The sequence below is a fragment of the Lissotriton helveticus genome, chromosome 1_1 (genome assembly GCF_964261635.1).
Source record: "Lissotriton helveticus chromosome 1_1, aLisHel1.1, whole genome shotgun sequence".
NCBI classification, from domain to species: Eukaryota; Metazoa; Chordata; class Amphibia; order Caudata; family Salamandridae; genus Lissotriton; species Lissotriton helveticus.
The window spans coordinates 324,429,854-324,450,467 of record NC_136057.1 but is presented as its reverse complement, the minus strand read 5'-3'; the positions used below and the strand labels follow the sequence as shown (position 1 = coordinate 324,450,467).

Below are 20,614 nucleotides of genomic sequence, written 5' to 3'. Positions count from 1 at the left end.
TATCGTCATGGGATAACAAGAGTTAGTGAGAGGTTTTTAATCATAATCTTTTTGTACTGTTTGTACTGTTTTATTCTTTTTAACTTTTTAACGAAGTCAAACCTTAGTAATGTTTAAATCAGAATGAAAAAGATAATATTTTAAATTGTGTCTTTTTATTTGTATACTTTTATGAATTGTTATTTCAATTCGAATAAAGTCTTTTGAACTGAACTGAAGGTCCTTAATCTGTTGATGAGCAGAACCCCACAGCAAAGTCAGATACAGATCGGTCATTCGGGCTGGTGTTCAGGGATTTGGTGGCAGAAGGGTGAGGTGAAGTCATTAGCAAAGGGAGCTGTTCGGAGGAGCCCCACGGGCAGAGGTAGCTGATCCTTCAGGGACAAGCAGCTGGAATCTCCTTTTGGTGTAAGGCAGGTCTCGGTCCATGGACACACTAGCACAGCTTAAGTAAAACACAGCTCCTTTTGAGGTCAGGTGATAAGCGGGATGTTTTCTGACAAGCATCTATCTTTATCCTTCGTAGTATTCCTGAAAGGAAGGCAACAAACATGTGAGGTGGATCTGTTATATAGTTGTTTAATGAGCAACGTCCATACGGTAGATAACATGTATATTGCATCATGAGTGGCCTATATCGTCATAGCCATTATTCACCCATCTGAAAATACCTTCCATGGTTGCACATTAAAAAAGTTTTTTTTTTTTGAGCCTCAATAATTGCCATTTGACTATAAATTGAAATGTAACCCATTTTGTAGCCTCTAAATTCCATCTTCAACATCCCCAGCAAGCTCTGCAATCCACCTGTCCGGTGTTTTTGGATATTCCCAAAACAAAAACAGCAAAGTTTGGAGGCATCACAGTCTTAGAGGCTAATGCAAGGGAGTGGGACTGGCTACCAATGCAACTTTGCTTCATCTTTATCACTTTACCACTCACGCTAAATTCATGTAGTTTTATCTGTAAATCCACATTATTTTCTTCTGTATCGTGTGAATCACCAGATAATGTGTGCTTTATAAATAATAGATAACACAACATAAAATCAAATAGGTTTTATGGAAATTCCAGTTCAGGGAAAAGGAGGTCAAATATGTATGTGGGTCACATCATCAGAGGCAAGGGAATTCGGCCTAATGCCAATCTAGGTTTGAATACAACTAGCCCCCAAAAGACAGTGGCCCGGTGATCTCGCTTTTTGCATGGTTGAGTTCTATTCAATCTTTCTTAAGAACTTAGTAGATAGTGCAAAGCATATAAGGAGTATTGCGAATGGGGGTAGACTTCAAATAGACAGAAGAGAATGAAGTTGTTTTTTTTTAAATTGTAAAGAGATTAAATAAAACATGTGTTAGGAATGTATTAAACACAGAAGCATGAATCAGTTTGTTTTGGAAATTGTGTTATTTTCAGCAATTAAACAAAAAAATAACAATAGCGTCTGATTTCAAATTATTGACAGGTCTTGAGTTGAGGCACTGTTGAATTGAAAGGGAACGTATAAGCATTCTTTTAGCAAAACAATTTGGGACTTTCATATAGGAAACGATTTGTAATTCAGACAGATTTCATAAACAAACAAGTTGATAATAATTTATAGGAACGTTCTTGTTTGTGTATAGGAATTTATAGGAAAGTTCGGGTCTTCCAGAAGCCCATAATAAGGTAGCTGGTTGCTTGTCTCAAATGGTTTGTGAAGAAAGAGCTAAGAAAGTTGTGGTTTTAAAGGTGCTAGTCAATGTGAATTGCACTGAATTTAGAGTTTAGGTAGAAAATTGGCGGGTGGTGGTGAAAGATTTTAATATGAATAATATATATCAATGGGTCAGCGTAGCATAGCCTTCCAGTAATGAAGGAAAATAATACATTTGGGATGATGATGTGAACTATGGATTGTACAGAATGGTGGGATTGTCTGGGGTGAAAGCTTATTAATTATTGCCCATGAGAATGTGGAGTAGATTAATTGAGAACTTGCATGCCGATCATGATGACATGGAAAATACCAATATCAAGCAAAACATCAGAAATTGTTGCCTTGTGTAAAGATGGTATGCAATAATGTATTGAGCACATTTGATGTAAAATGTCACTGAAAATTTCCCGGAAGAGGCTTTGAAAATGTATGGGACCATTCGGCAGCAATACTGGGCATCTCTAATAAGCATTTATAGCACAGAATCATTTTTCAAAGTGAGCAGAGTATAAGGTTGGGAGTGATTTAAAAAATATTTTACTGAGTTTGTTGTGTGAGGGAGTTTCCTAATATGTTAGTAACTGTAGACAACTGGTATCCAATGAAATGGAAGAACTTTTTAAATATAACAAGATACAATGTAAGCATGACCTAAAATCATTCAGAAGCCAATGGGCTGGTGGAAAGACTGAACCGCATGTTGAACAAAAAGTGTTTAAATTGATATGAAGAGAATAGAATGGAAGAAGGGTTTGTATGAAATAATACACACATATAAAGGTCTGCCACATTCAGCTACAGTATGGGTCCCACCTGAAGTTTTGGAGGAATAAACTCAGTACATGATTATGTCCAGGTTGAATTAAAATAGTGAAACGTCCTGAAGAGGATGCTACTGAAATGAGGAGAGAATAGAGGCATTTATACACAGATACCAAACTACATCAAAATAGTTCAAAGTTCAATTGTTTTCTCTTTATGTGCGTGTCCTTTATTCTGTGTATTGCTGTTCCTAACGCACAGATGCTTTGGTGCACGAGTTTAAAAAGCTTAATAATAAAACTAATAATCATCATCATCCTCATCACCAAGCTGCAGATGTGAGCTGAAGGGGGGAACTGGATAAGAATTACACTGACAAGAGTAGTGGTAAAAAGAAATCATTTTTCTTATCACATCCTCTTCATCATCTCTGGTATTCCCAGAAAGACATCACCAAGCACGTGAGGTGGTGCTGCGATCATCAAGGTTTAACGAGTAGCTTACATAAGAATGCCCACATACCGTAGCACAGTGAGACCTTTTCTTGGGACCTAAACACATACAAAGCTCTCCCTTTTACCACTTGACTGTCACACTGTGTCTGGGCCGAGCAAATGAGGCTTACTCCAGGAGCAGTGTAACACTTCAGACAACTATAAATATTGTGAATGTCTAGCCAGTACTAGCTTTTATGAAGAAAAGTACTTTATTACAGGCAGGTATAGTGTACTACAGTTAAAAATAGGATACAGGAAGAAAGCCAGAATTGAGGAGTACCCTCGGGGTCAGAAAACCAACCCCAAATGTGCAGGGGTACCAGGTGAGAGGGGGAATGGCAACTATCGGACATTCCACTCCGTAATCTTCTGTTGTCTTTTCTTTTGGTGCTGATTCCAGTGACCTCTTCAGAGATGAGTCAAATCGTGGCAACTATCAGACATTCCGCTCCGAGATCTTCTGTTGTCTTTTCTTTTGGTGCTGGTCCATGTGGCCTCTTCAGAGATGAGTCAAATCCTGAATGAAGAGCTGGCTGAGGAGCCCCTCTGGTGTCCAGGCCTAGCCAGGGTCTGATCCACAACCCGATGAGGGCTTGCATAGCTGGAGCCTGTACATATTTGGATGCATGAGAGGGGTTCGGACACAAATCCCGCACAAAATGTGGCCGTAGTGGAACATAAAACTATTCTGCTCAGATATGAGAACTTTGAATATTCTTTCAATTATTCTTATTGCTACAAGAGTGTATTACAATATGCAGTATCCTTTAAAACTCCAGCTCATGTCACCAACTTCTCCAAATATTGTTTTGCTTGTTTGGAAGTATCACTACTGGCCACTCAGTGATTATGCTCTTTTGGGATGAAAAAAAAGAGCGCCCACAGGCACCTCTGGCTAGGCTGGCACTAAATAAGATACCTATGCTCAGGTTGCCAACTTTGATTGCTTATACAATTGTCATTTTACTTATATTGTGCAAGTTCACAGTGAGAGGTATGTCCACTATTTTTAAAAGCTGCATTGCTCCTGCTGATGCCGCCAACGCTGAATGCTGCTGCAACTGTTATTTCACTCACTTGACATACCACCACGCATTTGGCACTGTCCTTGACTTACCCATGCTACCTTCTGTGATTACACACTTTGGTGTAAACACACACATCACTCAATTGGCCGTACGGATAGTTTGGTGTTTTGTAGATGTCTATAAGATGTCCACCTGGCCCCAAATGACAACCCTACATCCAGTAGATCTTAATGATCAAAACATTTAGATATCTAGTACTACTTTATTTGTAACATGACTTTTCTGCCTTTGTTTACTTTAATTCGTCAGGTTTCATTAATGCAGCTCTAGAACACACTTAAAAGTGTTTTCTATTTATATTTGTTTGAAGTATGTGAATACTAAAGGCTAATACCGACTTAGGGTTATTTGGCCTATTTTTGCACCAGCCTGGACATTTAAAAAAAAAAAAAACGTGGTGCTGGTAGAAAACCTTTCGGGTGGCAACCCTACTCCCCTTGCCTGATGTGACTCCACTCTCTTCCTCTGCCCTGGCCTTTGCTTGACCTCTGCCGCCTTGGCTGCATGCTGTGCCCTTACCTGGCCCGTCTTTCCTCTCTTTCTTTGCCTCTCCTCCTGTCTTCTACCTGTCCTGGGTTTCCTGTCTACCATGGCCTTGATACATGCCTAGCTAGGCCTTTTTTCTTCTCCAGCTTTTCATCCTTGCCTGGCTCACCTCTCTTCTCTTGCTTTTCAAATCAGGATCAGCATGGCCAAGCTTTTCTCTCTTCCCCGTCTGGCTTAGATTTACTTTCTTCCCATGCTAGTGTCCTACAGGTTGTCCCATCCTGGTCTGACTCTCCTCTATTCTCCTGCCTTCGACAAAAAGAATGATCAGACTGCTCATGCTTACCTCTCCATCCCACGGCAGGGCCTTGCTTTCCTGTTTTTGCTCTGTTTTCCTGGCTTTTCTCGTTTACCCTCTTTGCCTGCTCCGGATCTCCTTTCCAAGGGAATACTGGCCTATAGGGCAATCTAGCAGTAGCTGGTCTGAAAGGGCAGTGTGTGGGCAGCTTTTTTAGGAGTTTGTGTTCATATTTCATGACCGAGTGGGCCAGATTTTACCGTTGATCCCCGATATTACCACAAACGTTGCCTACAGCAAATGCATGCAGTGTCCTATTACCTTACAAATTCCCTATAGAGTGCAGTCCTAAGTTTCCTAGGTCCATGCATTATGAGCTGCTCCAGTCCAGGTTTTTTCTTTGAATTCTGGGACTACAGCCTTATTGAACATGACTACAAGACCCAGAATTCAAATGAAAGAAACATGGACTGGAGCAGCACATGACGCATGGATGGACCTGGGAAACATGGCAGGTCTGAGGACATGTATTGACAAGCTCAAACTGTTATGCTCCTGTTTCCCCTTGTCCTTCTCCACCCCTCCTTCCTCTCCCCCGCGCGACCCGTTCCCTTTCGCATGGCAGTGATGTCACCAGCTGGAACGATCACAGCTGGAAGTTCTACTGTGACAGTTCGCCTGTCAGTTGCAGCTGACAGTTATTCAGTTCCTGTTTACTAACTTCTCTGAGCACTCCTGCTTTGGGTGTGTTGTCATGAACCTTAGTAAATGACTTACTCAAGTTGTTCTGGCGTATTACTTAACAATTATGGCGGAGGTATCTGGACAACACACCGATGAACCCACGAGAAAAGAAAGAATAAATATGAGAAATAAGATTTAAGCAGACCTTGAGGAAAATATAGAACACTAAGAAGCGATCATCATAACCACAAAACGTGGCATAATTTGCAAACGTGGGCCCTTTTTTTAAGCTAACGGGGGACACTATTTATTGTCCCAGTCGGACTCTGTTCCTTTTAGCATTATCTGATAGAAAGGCTCAGCTTGGGCCAGTCTCTTTCCTTCAAGCTGATTCGCCAAGGCCTGCTTCCTCCTCTTCCCACCCCTGCCTGGGCCGGTTTTTCTCTCCACTCCAACTCCCACAGACTGGCTGGCTCAGACTGCCCCGGCTTTCTTTCCTCTCGACTTCCTGATCCCTCCGGCTGGCAGTCCACCGCGCCTGCCTGCCGCTCAAGTGATGGCTCTGTCAAAAGGCCGCCCACTGAAACCCATTTCTCCTTTCTGGCGGGGATAAGAAAACCGTTCCACGGAGGAGGCTAAGTGCATTTCTCGAGCACGCCGCGCGACGTGGAAAATAAGGGGGATCATTCACCAACGGCTTTTGACGTCGCTCCGTTTCTAGCGTCAGGGCCTCGCGCGCCGGGGCAGGGGGCGGGGCAAATTAGCGCCATTACGCGCGCTCCTCGGTTTAATTGGGCGCGGTGTGAGGCGGCTCACGACGCCATTCAGAGAAGGGGGAACTGCCATCGATAGTGCAATCAGCCCCCTCCCCAGGTCTGCGCGCAAAAGCATAATAAAGGCCGCGATGTGGCAGAAGAGGGAAAATATTACCGGTAGGGACGGGAGTTAGAGCAGGGCCAGGTCTGTGAAGGATCAGCTGCCCCACGGGCAAGGTTAATTTTTTCAGTCTTTTGTTATAGAAACGCACGGAAGCAGAGGACGGCTTTTCTTAAGCCCAAGCCAAGTTCATGCACAAGAGGGTTTCTCTACTTCAGTCAGTTACACTTGGGGATGAATGTCAGCGTCGAGTCCACCTTTCCCAGAAGAAAATGCCTCCCATTTCATTTGTTTTAATGTTTTAAGATTTTGCAAATGTCTTTTTATTTTTTTATTTTTATACAAGACAACATTGGAAAACCGTTACAGGGTTAGCATAGGTTGAATCAATCGCCGTTTATACATCAGTGCTAACCCCACAGGACTTATTTAGTGAAAAAGAGAGAAAGGCAGACCGGAAAAGGCAGGAAAACGAGGGGTGAAAACAGAGGTAGGGGTCAGGCAATGAAATACATACATTCCTTATTAATTTCATCTGACATTCTGTGGAGATATTGGAGCACCTGTTGGCATGCATGCAGGCCCGACAGGGCTATATTGGTTGAGACCAGTTGGGACCAGTTAAATTCAATTGACTGGGTAGTGTGATCATGGACACCATCCAAGAGACCCATCCAGTACCTCTCAGTTGTCTCTGTGGCTTCTCCCTGACTCCCTATGACTGCACCTCCACCCAGTTGATTCTTCCACGTTCACACAGCCATTGTAAGGGTTTCTAGTGATAGTTCATGACTTCATATCTATCTGTGACCCAAGCACAATCCAACCAAACTGGATTTGCTTACTAGGCACTAAATGACTGCAGCTCTATCCAACAGACTCAGCATCAGCCCCACAGCTCACTGTGGACTTTACTTGGCACTTAGTAACTATACCTCCATCTTAAGTACTCCACTCCAGGTCCATCACTCGCGCTGCTGTTTCCCTATCCCTTTTCATACACTATGAATGTAGGTACATGCTGTCTTTTTCCTGACACATACCGATACTTGTATTAGGGCCAATGATCATTCATACTAGATTCTGTCTGCTTCACTTGCTCTGCTCCCACAAATCAAGCATAGTTTACCAATCTAATTTTTAGCTTCTAATTTCAAATTCTTTCGATTTAGAATTTTACATTTTGCTTTTATGTGTAGAAGTACTTTCTTAATCTGCTTATATTATTTCATTTTCTAAACAGTTGTAGGCCCCCTAAGTAGGTGTTGCGAACACCATTTTAAGAACAGATGCCCAATGCTACTAGCAAAATTACTATTCCTGCTGTATTGCCACTTTCAAGGAAATACACATTGAATTATTGTTTCATAAGCACAGTGGGGGAAACGGAAACATAGATTTACTCCACTCTCAGGTTGTCTTCCTTTGGTTTTTCTCACAGCTTGCGCATGAATTCCACAGATAGGGAAGAACATTTGTAATTTGAACTGCTCGTTGACTTTAATGAAGTGTCCATTTACTTTTGTAACTATACATTTATTTTGGATACTGCATATGTTGTGTAGAGGACAAAAGTGTGTGAAATGTTGTGAAAAGCACACTTTAAAAACATGAAAAAATGAAATGATAACTAGTTGCAGTTCTCTGTCCGGTCCTTATGCAGATTTGGTGTCTCCTTCAGTAAAACTTTACCTTCAATATTATTTGTTATTTATTTATAGGTTTTATATAGCGCTAGATAGACCCTAAGGTATCAGAGTACTTTGCATATAATGCGAGATCGTGTGATTGAAGTGCATACATAAAAACAGACAAAGAAAATAAATCGTTAGGCAGTTAAGGCAGTTACAATATAAGGACATTAGACCAGCATAAGTTAATGGAGTGAATGAGAGAGTAGACGTCTGAAAAGATCAATCGACCACAGCAACAGGTCTAGTCGAATTGGGTGTGAGCTTTGGGAACATATATATCCCCATCTATATGGTCCACAAGAATTCTTTAAACAACTGATAGATGTAAGCTTTTGATACCCATGATGTAAGAAGGAAGAAATACATGGGATTATGGATCTATGGTTTAGAATATCGTGGGTGTTCATTGTGGTATAATGTTAGATGTTTGCTTTTGAGTCCACTGACTTTCAACCCATTGTGTCTTTATTCCCCTTTTCCCCCTCATTGATTCATGTATGTTGTTATTGTATGTGTATGTGTGCACATTGTTGATAGTAAAATGCTGGTTGTGGCTTCCAATGGCATGTTTCTCTGGCTTTTTGTGTTCAGTGTTTTTACTTGTATTATTTTAGTATGAGGTGGATTTTGAACCTGTCGGCTTATGTTGATATTTAAAAATTGATTACGAAATTAAATTACAAGCACAATCTTAGGTTTGATATAATGCATCTTTTAAAGTAAAGTATGGTACCCGAATAAAACAATGAAAATAGTCCAAGGTCAAAATACATTTACATGGTACAGAGAATGTATACAAGTGAATAGTGGGGGACAGTAACCGCACCATCGTTAACCTCACATCATTGAAGTATACATCAAAAGAAGAAGAAATCCTCAAATTAGGATTAACCTATGCTTCCCCATGTAACTTTAACTGTTCAGCCACACGATGTGATGTGTACAAGGCAGTACGCAAACTTAAACTACGAAAATTCTACGCCTTGAAAGATAGAGCTAGAAATCATCCATTTCAGACAACGAACACTGATAGTGATACAACGAATGCCACCCAAGGGACACAAATTATTACTGAACTGTGGGAAACAGAAGGGATTGGCTATGAAAGCACTTTGAATGATGATGGCAAAACATTTGATGAAAGGGGCAATAGAATTTCAACAGAAACCCAATTCAGGCCACCCTCTGTATTTGTACAAATTTTACCAAAGGACAATATTGATGTCTTCCACGAGAGCGTGGTGGGGGACTTAAAACAACTACATAGTGAAACCGCTAGGAAAAAGTGGCAATACAATGGCCGTACTCAGCAATATGAAGCTCTAACAAAACGACTATCCAAGGATAAGGAAATCATTGTGAGAGGAAGTGACAAAGGGGGCAATGTGGTCCTTATGTCCAGGACCAACTACGATCAAGAAGCCTATGCACAACTCAATGACCGGACATGCTATGAGCGTGTTCAACTTCAGGTATTGACTTCAGTCAAAACAGGTTACCATCAAAAATTGGCCAAATGGAAGGCATCTGAACTTATCAGCGAGGCAGAGTACAAATATCTAAAAACTGATCACCCAATCACACCTATTTTGTACTTTCTCCCCAAGGTGCATAAAGACCCCCTACACCCACCGGGCAGACCGATAATTTCTGCTAGGGGCAGTCTTTTGGAGCACACCTCTGTATATATTGACTATTTTTTGCAGGGGTATGTGCGGAATTTAGATTCTTATTTAAAAGACACCGGGGATTTTTTAACTAAAACCATGGACATTGAATGGGTGGCGGGTGATTGGTTAATTGCCTTGGATGTAACAGAGCTGTATACCAGCATCTCGCATTCTGATGGTCTTGCAGCTGTGGAACATTATCTATCAAGAAGAGGCCCTGAATTTGAAGAACATAATAGAATGTTGTTGAGTATGCTCCGATTTTGCCTTGCAAACAATCTGTTCCTGTTCAATCACCAATTATATCGCCAACTTCAGGGGGTGGCTATGGGGGCCAGCTTCTCCCCGAGCTTTGCGTGTCTACACATGGGGGCTTGGGAGGAGTTGGTCCTCAGGCAAAACTACCAAAGTATCATTAGCAACAAACTGATTGCATGGTACCGATACATTGATGATTTGATGATAATTTGGAAGGGTGACAAGGAGGAGGCTTTAAGCTTTATTGAGAGTATAAATAACAACAATCTCAACCTCAAGTTTACAGCAACCCTTAGCCAGGAATCCATCACTTTCCTTGACACTGAAGTGTATTTTCACAATGGTAACCTTGAAAGTAGAATTCATCGTAAATTGACTGCAGGAAATAGTATTCTTCATGCTGCCAGTGCACACCCGGCACATCTAATATCAAGCATCCCCTATGGGGAGATGCTTCGTTTACGCCGAGTATGTAGTAACCCCTTAGATCTCAAACTGGCTCAAAAGGAGAGCATGATGCGTTTCTTGGAAAGAGGTTACTCTGAACAGACGGTTCGAAAAGCCATAGAAAAATCTATGATACGAACTAGGGAGGACCTCCTGGTTAAAACTTTGGATCAAACAGTAGTTGGAGCTGTGGAGACTAAGAGTAGGATGGATGCGGAAAAGAACAACTTCCGCATTATAACGGGTTTCAGTAGGCAACACAATGAAATTTACAAAATTATGAATCAACACTGGCCTCTAGTGACCCAGGACTCTATAATTGGTTCTTCCCTACCTAAGAAAGTTTCCCTCACTTTCAGTAAGGCTCCTTCACTACGTGACAGAATAGTTGATACCAGTCCAGAACCCTTCAACAAAACGTCTTGGTGGCAACAAAACAAAGGATTTTATCGCTGTAAGACCTGTAAGGCATGCGTCCATGGGGAAAATACAAAAACCTTCATGGACGGTTTCACTGACCATCCTCATACCATCACACAGGTTTTGACCTGCAAGACCGAGTTTGCGGTCTATGTTCTACAATGCCCCTGTCTACTGAGGTATGGTGGTGTCACTGCAGCTGCCGGACATGGAGTCTGATGGAGGTTCAGGGTTGGAGATGCCGATGGCTCCACCCCGAGTGAGTGGATTATAGTGGGCTCTTAACAGTTCCGAGTGGCGCTGATTTAGAACTAGGAACCTGTTGGGTCGGGCCGATTAGACAAGAGGGAAAAGAGTTGTATTTATCGTAATTACTATACAGTGTGGCTTGCTTTATTAGCATGCTATAGGAGGACACACCGGTGGCAAGGTATAGGGAGGGATAAGGGGAGAAACTGGCTTATACTTACATTGATGCATTAATCGGTTAAATTACTCAACCGTGTGTTGAGAGTGTGCAGGAAGCAAATCTTGAAAGGAACATTGGACGCTCCATGGAGAACAGACAGAGGAGGGCTCAAGTTGATAACTCTGCTGACATTAGAAACTTTTATTTTGAAGAATCCTAGGTGAAGGTGAGAATGTGATTCATCATTTCTTTAAGATGGCCTAGTGTAGACTCTTGGTGAACCTTTTCTCTTAAATCTAACCGCTTGAGCAGAAGGAAAGTTCTCTGAGCGGCCACAGACAGTGTGGTAGGCTGTCTGTGGAACAGAGTTCAAGATCTGAGTCTCAGGCTAATCCTGGTAATATTCAGGTTTTAGACTGAGACAATGGTGATTAGTGTTCCTCCTTCTGGAGTCTGAGTTCCTATTTAAGGAGACATGGCCGACCTGAGTAGTGAAAATAGACAGTGGACTTGGAGTGCAGGAAAAACACGTCCTACATGTCAGGGGCATTTTGGCTTAGTTTCCTCAGACAAACTGCAGCTGTAGTAATATAGAAATACCATGTGGGTAAAAACTATGGCACCAGCTCTGCATAAATATGTACCTACAGTGGACCACCGCCCCAGTGGAAGTCCTGAAGGCACAGATATTCTTGCCAGACCGGTGGAGCTCTCTTAACATGGAAGGCGTTCCTCTGCCAGGGAATGTGGTGCTGAGTGTCACAATAACATTTCTTAGTCTGCGTCAAGCAGGATGGTCTCTGATAGGACATGTGCAGAATGGGGTGGAAGGGAAAGAGATAAACTCCAGATTATCAAGGGTTCTCACATGCCAGGTTTGGGAATGCATACAAACTGGCAGGCTTCCAGTTGTCTGGTAGTTGCTATGAACCAATGGTTCAGTGTATCTCAGCAAGCAATCTTATCTTGTAATTACTCTGTCTGCTATTGTGGTGAGAAGAGGTTTTGGAAAGTATACCTAGAGGATTTCCGTTAGGTCATGGAAAGTGGATAAACGCATTCTAACTTAAAAGGATTGTTGCAAGTGACCCTATTCCTGTATAAAAGCAACCCATGTCACTATTTATTGGTCTTGCTTCAAGCTCTTTCTTTGATCCTTGAGATGAACATTAAAAACATTATTTCTGCTACCTCCATTATCCCACTAAGTGAACACCTGCTGCTGTCCTGCTCTAGGAGGAGTAAACCCGTCTCACTGTTACCTTGATAATAGTGACTTCTCTTAACCAAAGATAGGAAACCTTCATTGGGAACCCTCCTGAGTTGACAGATCACTCCCTGGCGGCCAGGTCTATGTTACAGAATGGGTAGAATGTAAAGGGCTAGCAGGAATGAATGATTATAGTTAGATGGATACCACACATTAGGAAAGAAGAAAATACCATTTAGCTGCAGAAAAATCCACTCTGACTATTTAAGCTTGGTTGTAAATATTGAAGTAAGCATGAATGCATAGTTTTAATGCTGCAAAGAGGGGTATTTTACCACTGGATGTAATTCCTATGTACTAAGGACCCATGATTTCAAGCCTGAGCTTAAACTTTACTGCTTAACACGGTGTTATTTGTAGCTTTGGCTCACTTCACTTTAGGAGTTGGACTAAAGAATGAATGAATAGAATATTGGTAGAGCGCAAATAGTTACTCGAAAAAAATATCCTGGAGCTAAGATCACTATGCTGGGGGATGGAGGTAGATAAAGTAGTTGCAAGTGAGATAACATGAGCCTTCAATAGTTTCTTGGGACATGGTGGCACTGCGAGGTGGTCATCATGAGTTTCATGCATTGGCTGTGAGGTAGCTAAACAAGCATTTACAATTCAACGGTCTCGCCTTTGCCAAAGTTAGAGCTATTGGCATTGTAAATTACAACATTTTTATTTATGTGTTGGTTTTGAAAACAGATAAATGGCATTGTCATTTACAATGTCAATAGCTTAATCTCTCGCAAATGCGAGACCTATTGCATTTGCACCCGCCCACACACCCACAGAGAGCCACTCACACACACAGAGAGCCCCCCCACACACACACACACACACAGCCCCCCCCCACACACACAGCCCCACACACACAGCCCCACACACACAGCCCCACACACACAGTCCCACACACAGCCCCCCACACACACACAGCCCCACACACAGCCCCACACACACACACACACAGTCCCCCCCACACACACAGCCCCCCCCACACACACAGCCCCACATACACACACAGCCCCCACACACACAGCCCCACAAACACAGCCCCCCACACACACAGCCCCCCACACACATACAGCCCCACACACACGAGCCCCACCCACACACACAGAGCCTCCAACACACAGAGCCCCCCAACACACAGAGCCCCCCCACACACACAGAGCCCCACACACACACACAGAGCCCCACACACACACACAGAGCCCCCCACACACACACAGAGCCCCCCACACACAGAGCCCCCCCACACACACAGAGCCCCTCCCACACACACAGAGCCCCCCCCACACACACAGAGCCCCCCCCACACACACAGAGCTACACACACACACACACAGAGCTCCCCACACACACACAGAGCCACACACACACAGAGCCCCCCACACACACAGAGCCCACCACACACACACACACAGAGCCCACCACACACACACACACACACACACACACACAGAGCCCACCACACACACACACAGAGCCACGCACACACACAACGCCCCCCCTACACACACACACACACAGAGCCACACACACACACACAACGAGGAATGGGGGGCAGAAAAGCGAGCACAACGAGGCAACAGTGGGGTGGGGGGCAGAAAAGAGAGCACAACGAGGAACAGGGAGGTGGGGGTGGGGGGCAGAAAAGCGAGCAGAACGAGGAAACCGGGGTGGGGGCAGAAAAGCGAGCAAAACGAGGCAACAGGGGGTGGGGGGCAGAAAAGCGAGCACAACGGGCAGAAAAGCAAGCACTCACCGGCTGGGGCGGAGGACTCGGCAGCTTCTCTAGTTCTTCCAGCAGCGGTCCAGCAGAAATGGCTCTCCGAAAAGCCCCGACATTTTCGGACTGGGGGGCGTGTTTTTCATTCTCTCCTCTTCCCATTGGCTGGAATGTAAAATTCTAGCCAATGGGAAGAGGACAGAAAGAAAAGAGAAAGAACCTAAAAAACACACCCCCGAATCCCAAAAATACAGGGCTTAAACGGAGTGATGCCCCTCTCCTCCAATGGCTGGCCTCCGTTTAGGAAGCCAGCCAACGGAGAAGAGGGGCGGGTTCAAGCCCCACTCTGGGAAACATCAGTTCTCCCCAGCGAGACTGCGCAAGCGCAGCCTTCGCTAGGCGGAGACCTAAAAAGCGACCTCTAAACCGTTGGAAGAGAGGACTAGTTGCAAAAAGAATATTTTCCGAAGATGAATGGAGGGAGTGTATAGGTACATACCGTATAAAAAGATTCTGGATGTGTTGGGGGTTTAATACTGTTCATAGTAGCATATTATCGTTGACAGTAGCATAGCACTTTGAACATGCATCTTGTCTCAATATTAAGCCAGGCAGATTTCTCAAATTAAATTTTTTTTGCCCAAGAAGAAGATGTGCTGCAGCATTCTGTATGGTTTGGAGGTGAGCTCTTTGTTTCTTTCGGAGATTCAGAAAAAACTGCATTGCAAAAGTCTAGTCGCGAAAAAAGTGTTGTTTGGAGGACAGTTGTTCTCTGCTCCTGAGGGATGTAAGGAAGGATTTTCTGAAATATTTTCAGAAGGAAGTAGCATTCAGAAACCGTTCTAGATATATGTTCTTGAAAGGACAGCTCAGTGTTGAGGAAGATTCCTAAATTCCTACAAGACTAGAGTGGAGGAGGTGAAGATGTAAGCCCATCTGGCCACCATGCATGGCTCCAGGTACTAGAGCCCCTGAACACCAGGCTTTCAGTTTTAGAAGCATTTAGCCTCAGAGAGTTGGAGTCCATCAATTGGGCAGTGAAAGTGATACCATGTTTGCAGTTAATTTTGAGAACGGTCACATCAGTGTCTAGTTTTAAAATGAATTGAGAATCATTAGCATAAAAAGAGCACCGAATAACAATGGTATTAGGAAAGAGAGAAATCCAGAGCTGGAAAGAGAGTGCTGAGAACTTGCCATTGCTTTGTGGTTAGGTTTAAGCCGAAGACAGGATGGTGGCTTCAAGGTCCAAGGAGTCTGTGATGACATTATCCAAGCATCCAGCAGTCAGACCTGACCAGCTGTGTTCCTCTGTGTTGTGTCATGTTAATACATTTATAAAAGCGCATGTATATCTAGAGGTGTCTTGGCGCTGCCTCGGCATAACAAATACAAAGACTGAAGTTGATGCTAGTTGTTAAAGAACCAGGTTTTCAGCAGCTTTCTCAAGGTTAATAAAGAGGGAGCGGCTCTGATTTTGAAGGGTAGGAGATTACAAAGTTTAGAAGCTCCTGAAGCAAAGCAACTACCACCTAATTTTAGTTTTGAATCTGGGGCGGGTAACTTTCAATGATCTTCTTGATAGCAGGTCTCTTCTGGGTTCGTACCAGGAAAGGGTTTGTTTAAGATACTCTGGGCCAGAGTTGTGAAGGGCTTTGTTGGTAAGGCAAAGTGCATTACATTTGATTTCTTTACCTACCAATAACCAGTGAAGTCCTTTAATGGCTTGGGAGGCTAGGAGAAATTTAGGAAGGTCGAGAAGAAGCCTGGCTGCCCCATTCTGTAAAGACTGCAGTTTGTTCATATATTGCTTTTGAAGGGTTAGGTACAGTAATCTAACTTTGTTAAGACTAACAAAGTGATTACTGTTTTCTTCGAGTTGGAGGGAATGAAGGGAATGGTTTTCCTGATAATTCTGAGGATGTTAAAACAATAAGAGATGACTGAGTTGATGTGTTTGCTGACTCCAGCTTTTTTGCTTTTTGTGTCAAAATCTTTTTATTGGTTTTAAAAAACTACACAACAATTGTAGCCCCACTGAGCACAGTTCATATGCCAAGAGTTATAGATGTCGAAAAGAAAACATAGCATGTCCACAAGTTCTCAGCATACCTTATTTCTCGTGACTCGTTTCCCAGCTATGATAGGTTTGTCATTACGATGCTTTAATTACAAAGCTTACATGTTTCAGGTTGCACCTGCAGTTAGGTTTTTTGCTTTTTGGACTGGGGGTGGGAGAGTTTCCATTTCAGAATTGTGGATTATTTCTAAAGAGGTTTGGTCCAAGTTCAGTTTAAGGCAATGTTTGCCCATCCAACTGACAAAAGCTCTCATACAGTTATGAAGTGGAAGGTTTGTGTCGTTAACATTGTTGGAGGCAGACAACACAATTTGTGTGTCAACTGCTGAGGAGGTGGGTGAGAACCAAAGTCCCTAATGGGAGAGGCTAATTCAGTGGCATATATGTTGAAAAGTAAGGGGCTCAGTGAGGACCCTTATGGGAAACCACAAGAACGGGGGAACGGTTTGGAGGAGAAACTTTCCAGCATCACTGATTGTTTTCTTCCCGTCAAGAATGAACCTAGCAGTGCAAGAGCTCTGTTATTAATACCCAGATGTTCGAGGAAGCGGATCAGTGTAGAGTGATCTAACGTATAGAAGGCTGCCTATAAGTCAAGAAGTATGAGGTCCACCGTGCCTCCCTCATCCCAGGCAGTCGTTAACTCATTGAAGCTTTGAGCAGTGTGGTCTCGTGCTGTGCCCAGCTCCTAAAACCAAATTGAGTGGGATCCAATAGATGATTGGATGAATTTTGTCAGTTGAGTATTCATATTTTTTTCTACCATCTTCACAGGAAAGGACAGTCTTGAGATACAACGGTAGTTGGCTTAGTTTTCTCGGTCCAAATTGTTTTTTTTTTTTTAGAAATGGAAGAATGGAGGTCTTCTTCCAAATAGTGGGGACAATTTCAGTTGCAAACCTCTCGTTGAAGATGTTGGTCAAATAAAGAGCTACAGGTTTAGGAATCTGCTTAAAATTGGAGGGGGGAGCAAGGATCATAAGGAGATCTCATTTTTGTAGACTGAATGAGCTTAAGGACTTCTGTGGAAGTAGTGGGAGTGAATTCACTATGGCTGACTTGAGTGCGATTATTCAATATGTTCGAATAATTGCTGGGGTGGTATACAATTGGAGAGTCGTTGCTGAGATCACTGGGTGTGATAACGTAAACAAGCTGTACATTTGACCTACTTTGTCTCAGAAGTGGTGGGCTATGATGTCACAAAAATGTGACTGTTGTTAGTTCCTTTATCTCATGAGGTTTAAATAGATTACTTATTAACTGAAATAACTTCCTTGCAGAGTTTTTGAAGTATTCAATTTGGTGGGTAAAGAAAGCAGTCTTTTCTTTAATAAGAAGGCCTTTGTATTTTGAAAGAGAAAGGTTATAGATTTCTTTCTCATAGAAGTCATATTGGGACCTCCATTTTCTCTCCTGCCTTCTGCACTTTTGCTTGTCAAGGCGGAGAGCCTCAGTAAACCAAGGAGTGGATGGTTTATTCCTGTCTGGTTTGGATCTTTTAAGGGGGACAGCTTTGGAGATGGCAGAGCTTAGCCACTCTGAGTATTCAAATGAGACGAGCTCTGGGTCGGTTGAAAGCGTGGGCTGAGCATAAGAAAGTTGTTGCAACAGTACATTGTAGTCTGCGTTGTTCCAGACATGATAGGTAGTAAGGTTGGTGGTGTTCTTTCTATTTTGGGTACAAGAGGGAACGTTTAGTTCAAAGGTGACGGCAGTATGGTCAGACCAAGTAAGTGGATGAAAGTCCTTAATGGTAATAAGTCGGTTATTTGAAAACATGGCGTCTAGAGTGTGGCCAGATGAGTGGATGGGCTGCTGCAGGAGTTGTGGAAAACCTACTGAATTCATGGTTTCTACGATAGCCGCGGTGTCTTTATCCTCGGGAAGATCCCGGTGAAAATTACAATCACCTACTATGGTGTAGTCACTATTGCAGGCCCGACCTCAAGGGATGATGTACCTCAAAGTCCTGGTGGGTCCAGTAAACCTCCAGTAGCCACTGGACTACTGGTCTCCAGTTACAAAAAAAACAGCAGTTCCCTTTGTGAAAGACTAGTGTCCCTTTTGGGTGACCAAACTGCGCTCCAATGACTCTCCTGAGTACAGCAGACTTGGATGTAACTTTTGGGCATTAGGACTCTGTTTCCCGTGCTACATGTCAGTGGTCAGTGGCAATCAAGCAATTATGGCTACTGTCTTGCCAAAGAAGACTTCTTCAGCTTTTGTGGTCCTGGAACTATAACAGGAAGTCAGCCAACTGACTCTTGGAGTTAAGCTCTACTGTCTGGGGCTCGGAAGCGACTTTTACCAGAGTCAGGCCCACAGGCACAGCCCTCTCTTTGCTAGCCCAAAGATCAGCAGATCCAGTCCATTCTTTCATGCAGCCTCTCTTGCTAGGTCAAGGGAACAGCAGGGTGATGTGTGGCATCTAGCTATCCCAGAATGCAATATTCTGTCCACTCCCCAGATGGCAGAACCCCTTTCTGTTTGTGGATCTTAGTAGCCCACCCTAGAGGCATGGCTGTTTGAGAGCTATACACCCACGTGAACACCAGTTTGGCCACTGTTTTCTCCTCTCTGTCCCCTATGCCAACCTGTTTATCAGGACAAAAGAGCAGCCCCTCTCATGTGTGTCCACCATTTGTCCCTCAAAGGTGGCTTACACTTTGAAGTTTGCCTTTTGGGCTCACACCCTGTGTGGCTTCCTGCCAGAGAGAGGTAACACCTCTTCCAACAGCAGGCCTTTATTGTGTCCTTTCCTGGGACTCGTTCACACCTCTCCCAAGGAGGGCAGAAGAATGTCATGTGGCCAGCATTTGTGAATGTTCACTAATAACAGAGGGGCAACTCTCTGAAAATGTCTTTTATTCAAAAATTACATTTCAACTGGGACACAAAGTCAGGTTTATTGTAACGATTTTTGAGATACCTTGAAGATCCAACTTTATTATTCCACTTTAGTATTCCATTTCAGAAATTAGCACAGCTAAGTTGTCAGTATGTCTCCCAGTACTCAGCAATGTGGTACTAGCTTTTCTACTTTTAATATATAGCAGGGTGAATTATGTAGATTAAAAAGGCAGGTTTGGACTTTGTCATTAGTTCAGGTGTTAAAGTTGAGTTAGCAGTTTAACATTGCTCCTAGTACTCAGCAGTGGCAGGCTGGGTGACATATTTTACTTTGTCACACTTATGGTGACACAATAAGTGCTTCAGCCATGAGGGACATCTTAAGTTAAAGGCTTTGGTGTAATGAGTCAGGGACATTACATATAGAAGAAATGAAGATTTATTTCATAAAGTAATTCACCCACAGTCAGGAGCGCCTTGACAGTCCGGAGTCCGTTCAGCAACTGAAGTTACTGAACAAACCTTGAGTGCAAGAACACTCTCCATCAATCAAAGTAAAACACTACATTACATGAATAACATTCTACAAGCCAACATCACACAACAAAGCATTACATCACCACTACATCATTTACCCCCTTATTAACAAAAAAAATTGAAAATTCATTCAAATTAATATTTAACAAATTCACTGAACCTTGCAGGTACTTTTCTCAATCTGCCGCCTGCCGACTAAAAGAACCAGATGGATTATTGACAGAACCACAATTTTCATTTCTCTGGTTAGAGATATTCTCATTCACCTCAGGTTGCAACCAGTGAGTCCAACCACAATTTTCTGTGTTTGTCTTGTTTTTAACTCTGTTAACAAATTTGGCCTGATCCTCAGACATTCTCATCAGTTGTCTTACATTCCAACAGCCCTTCTCCCCTAAGAAGGCAGCCCCTTTACTTATCTTGACCACTTGTATTGGGTTAGAAAAAACCGAATTTCCTTTAGAAACTTTAACAGGGTTTTTAATCATAACCCAATCCCCCACAGAAATCACCACATTTTTCAACCCTTTCTTTTCATAAAAAATGTTCTCCATTAGATCTTGTTTCCTCTTAACTACCTCTGCTAAATACCCTCTATTGCACACCTTCCCCCTTTCTGAACCTTTCTTATCTAACAAAGCTGAGAACAAAGCCGAATGCACTTTTCTTCCTCTCAAAGTTCAAAAGGGGTAACTTCTGTTGTACAATGAGGGGATGTATTATAGTTCCAAACTTTTTCTTCAATACATTTTACCACATCCAAACCTGACGCAATAGCTGTCTGAATCCCTTCCTTCATAACTTTGTTACCGCTTTCCACCAACCCATTCGAGGAATAGAGTAAAGAGCTACTTTTAGTTGTTTGA

At 43.0% G+C, this 20,614-nt stretch overlaps 1 long non-coding RNA gene across 1 annotated transcript; it reads right to left on the bottom strand.

Moving 5' to 3' along the window:
* Positions 1-354: 354 nt before the first annotated feature.
* LOC144802867 (uncharacterized) lies at positions 355-6,213 on the bottom strand. The gene is made up of 2 exons (XR_013605492.1): positions 4,879-6,213; positions 355-531 (listed from the first exon to the last, which is right to left on the bottom strand). It is a non-coding gene; the product is annotated as an uncharacterized LOC144802867 (long non-coding RNA).
* Between the last annotated feature and the right edge of the window lie 14,401 nt (positions 6,214-20,614).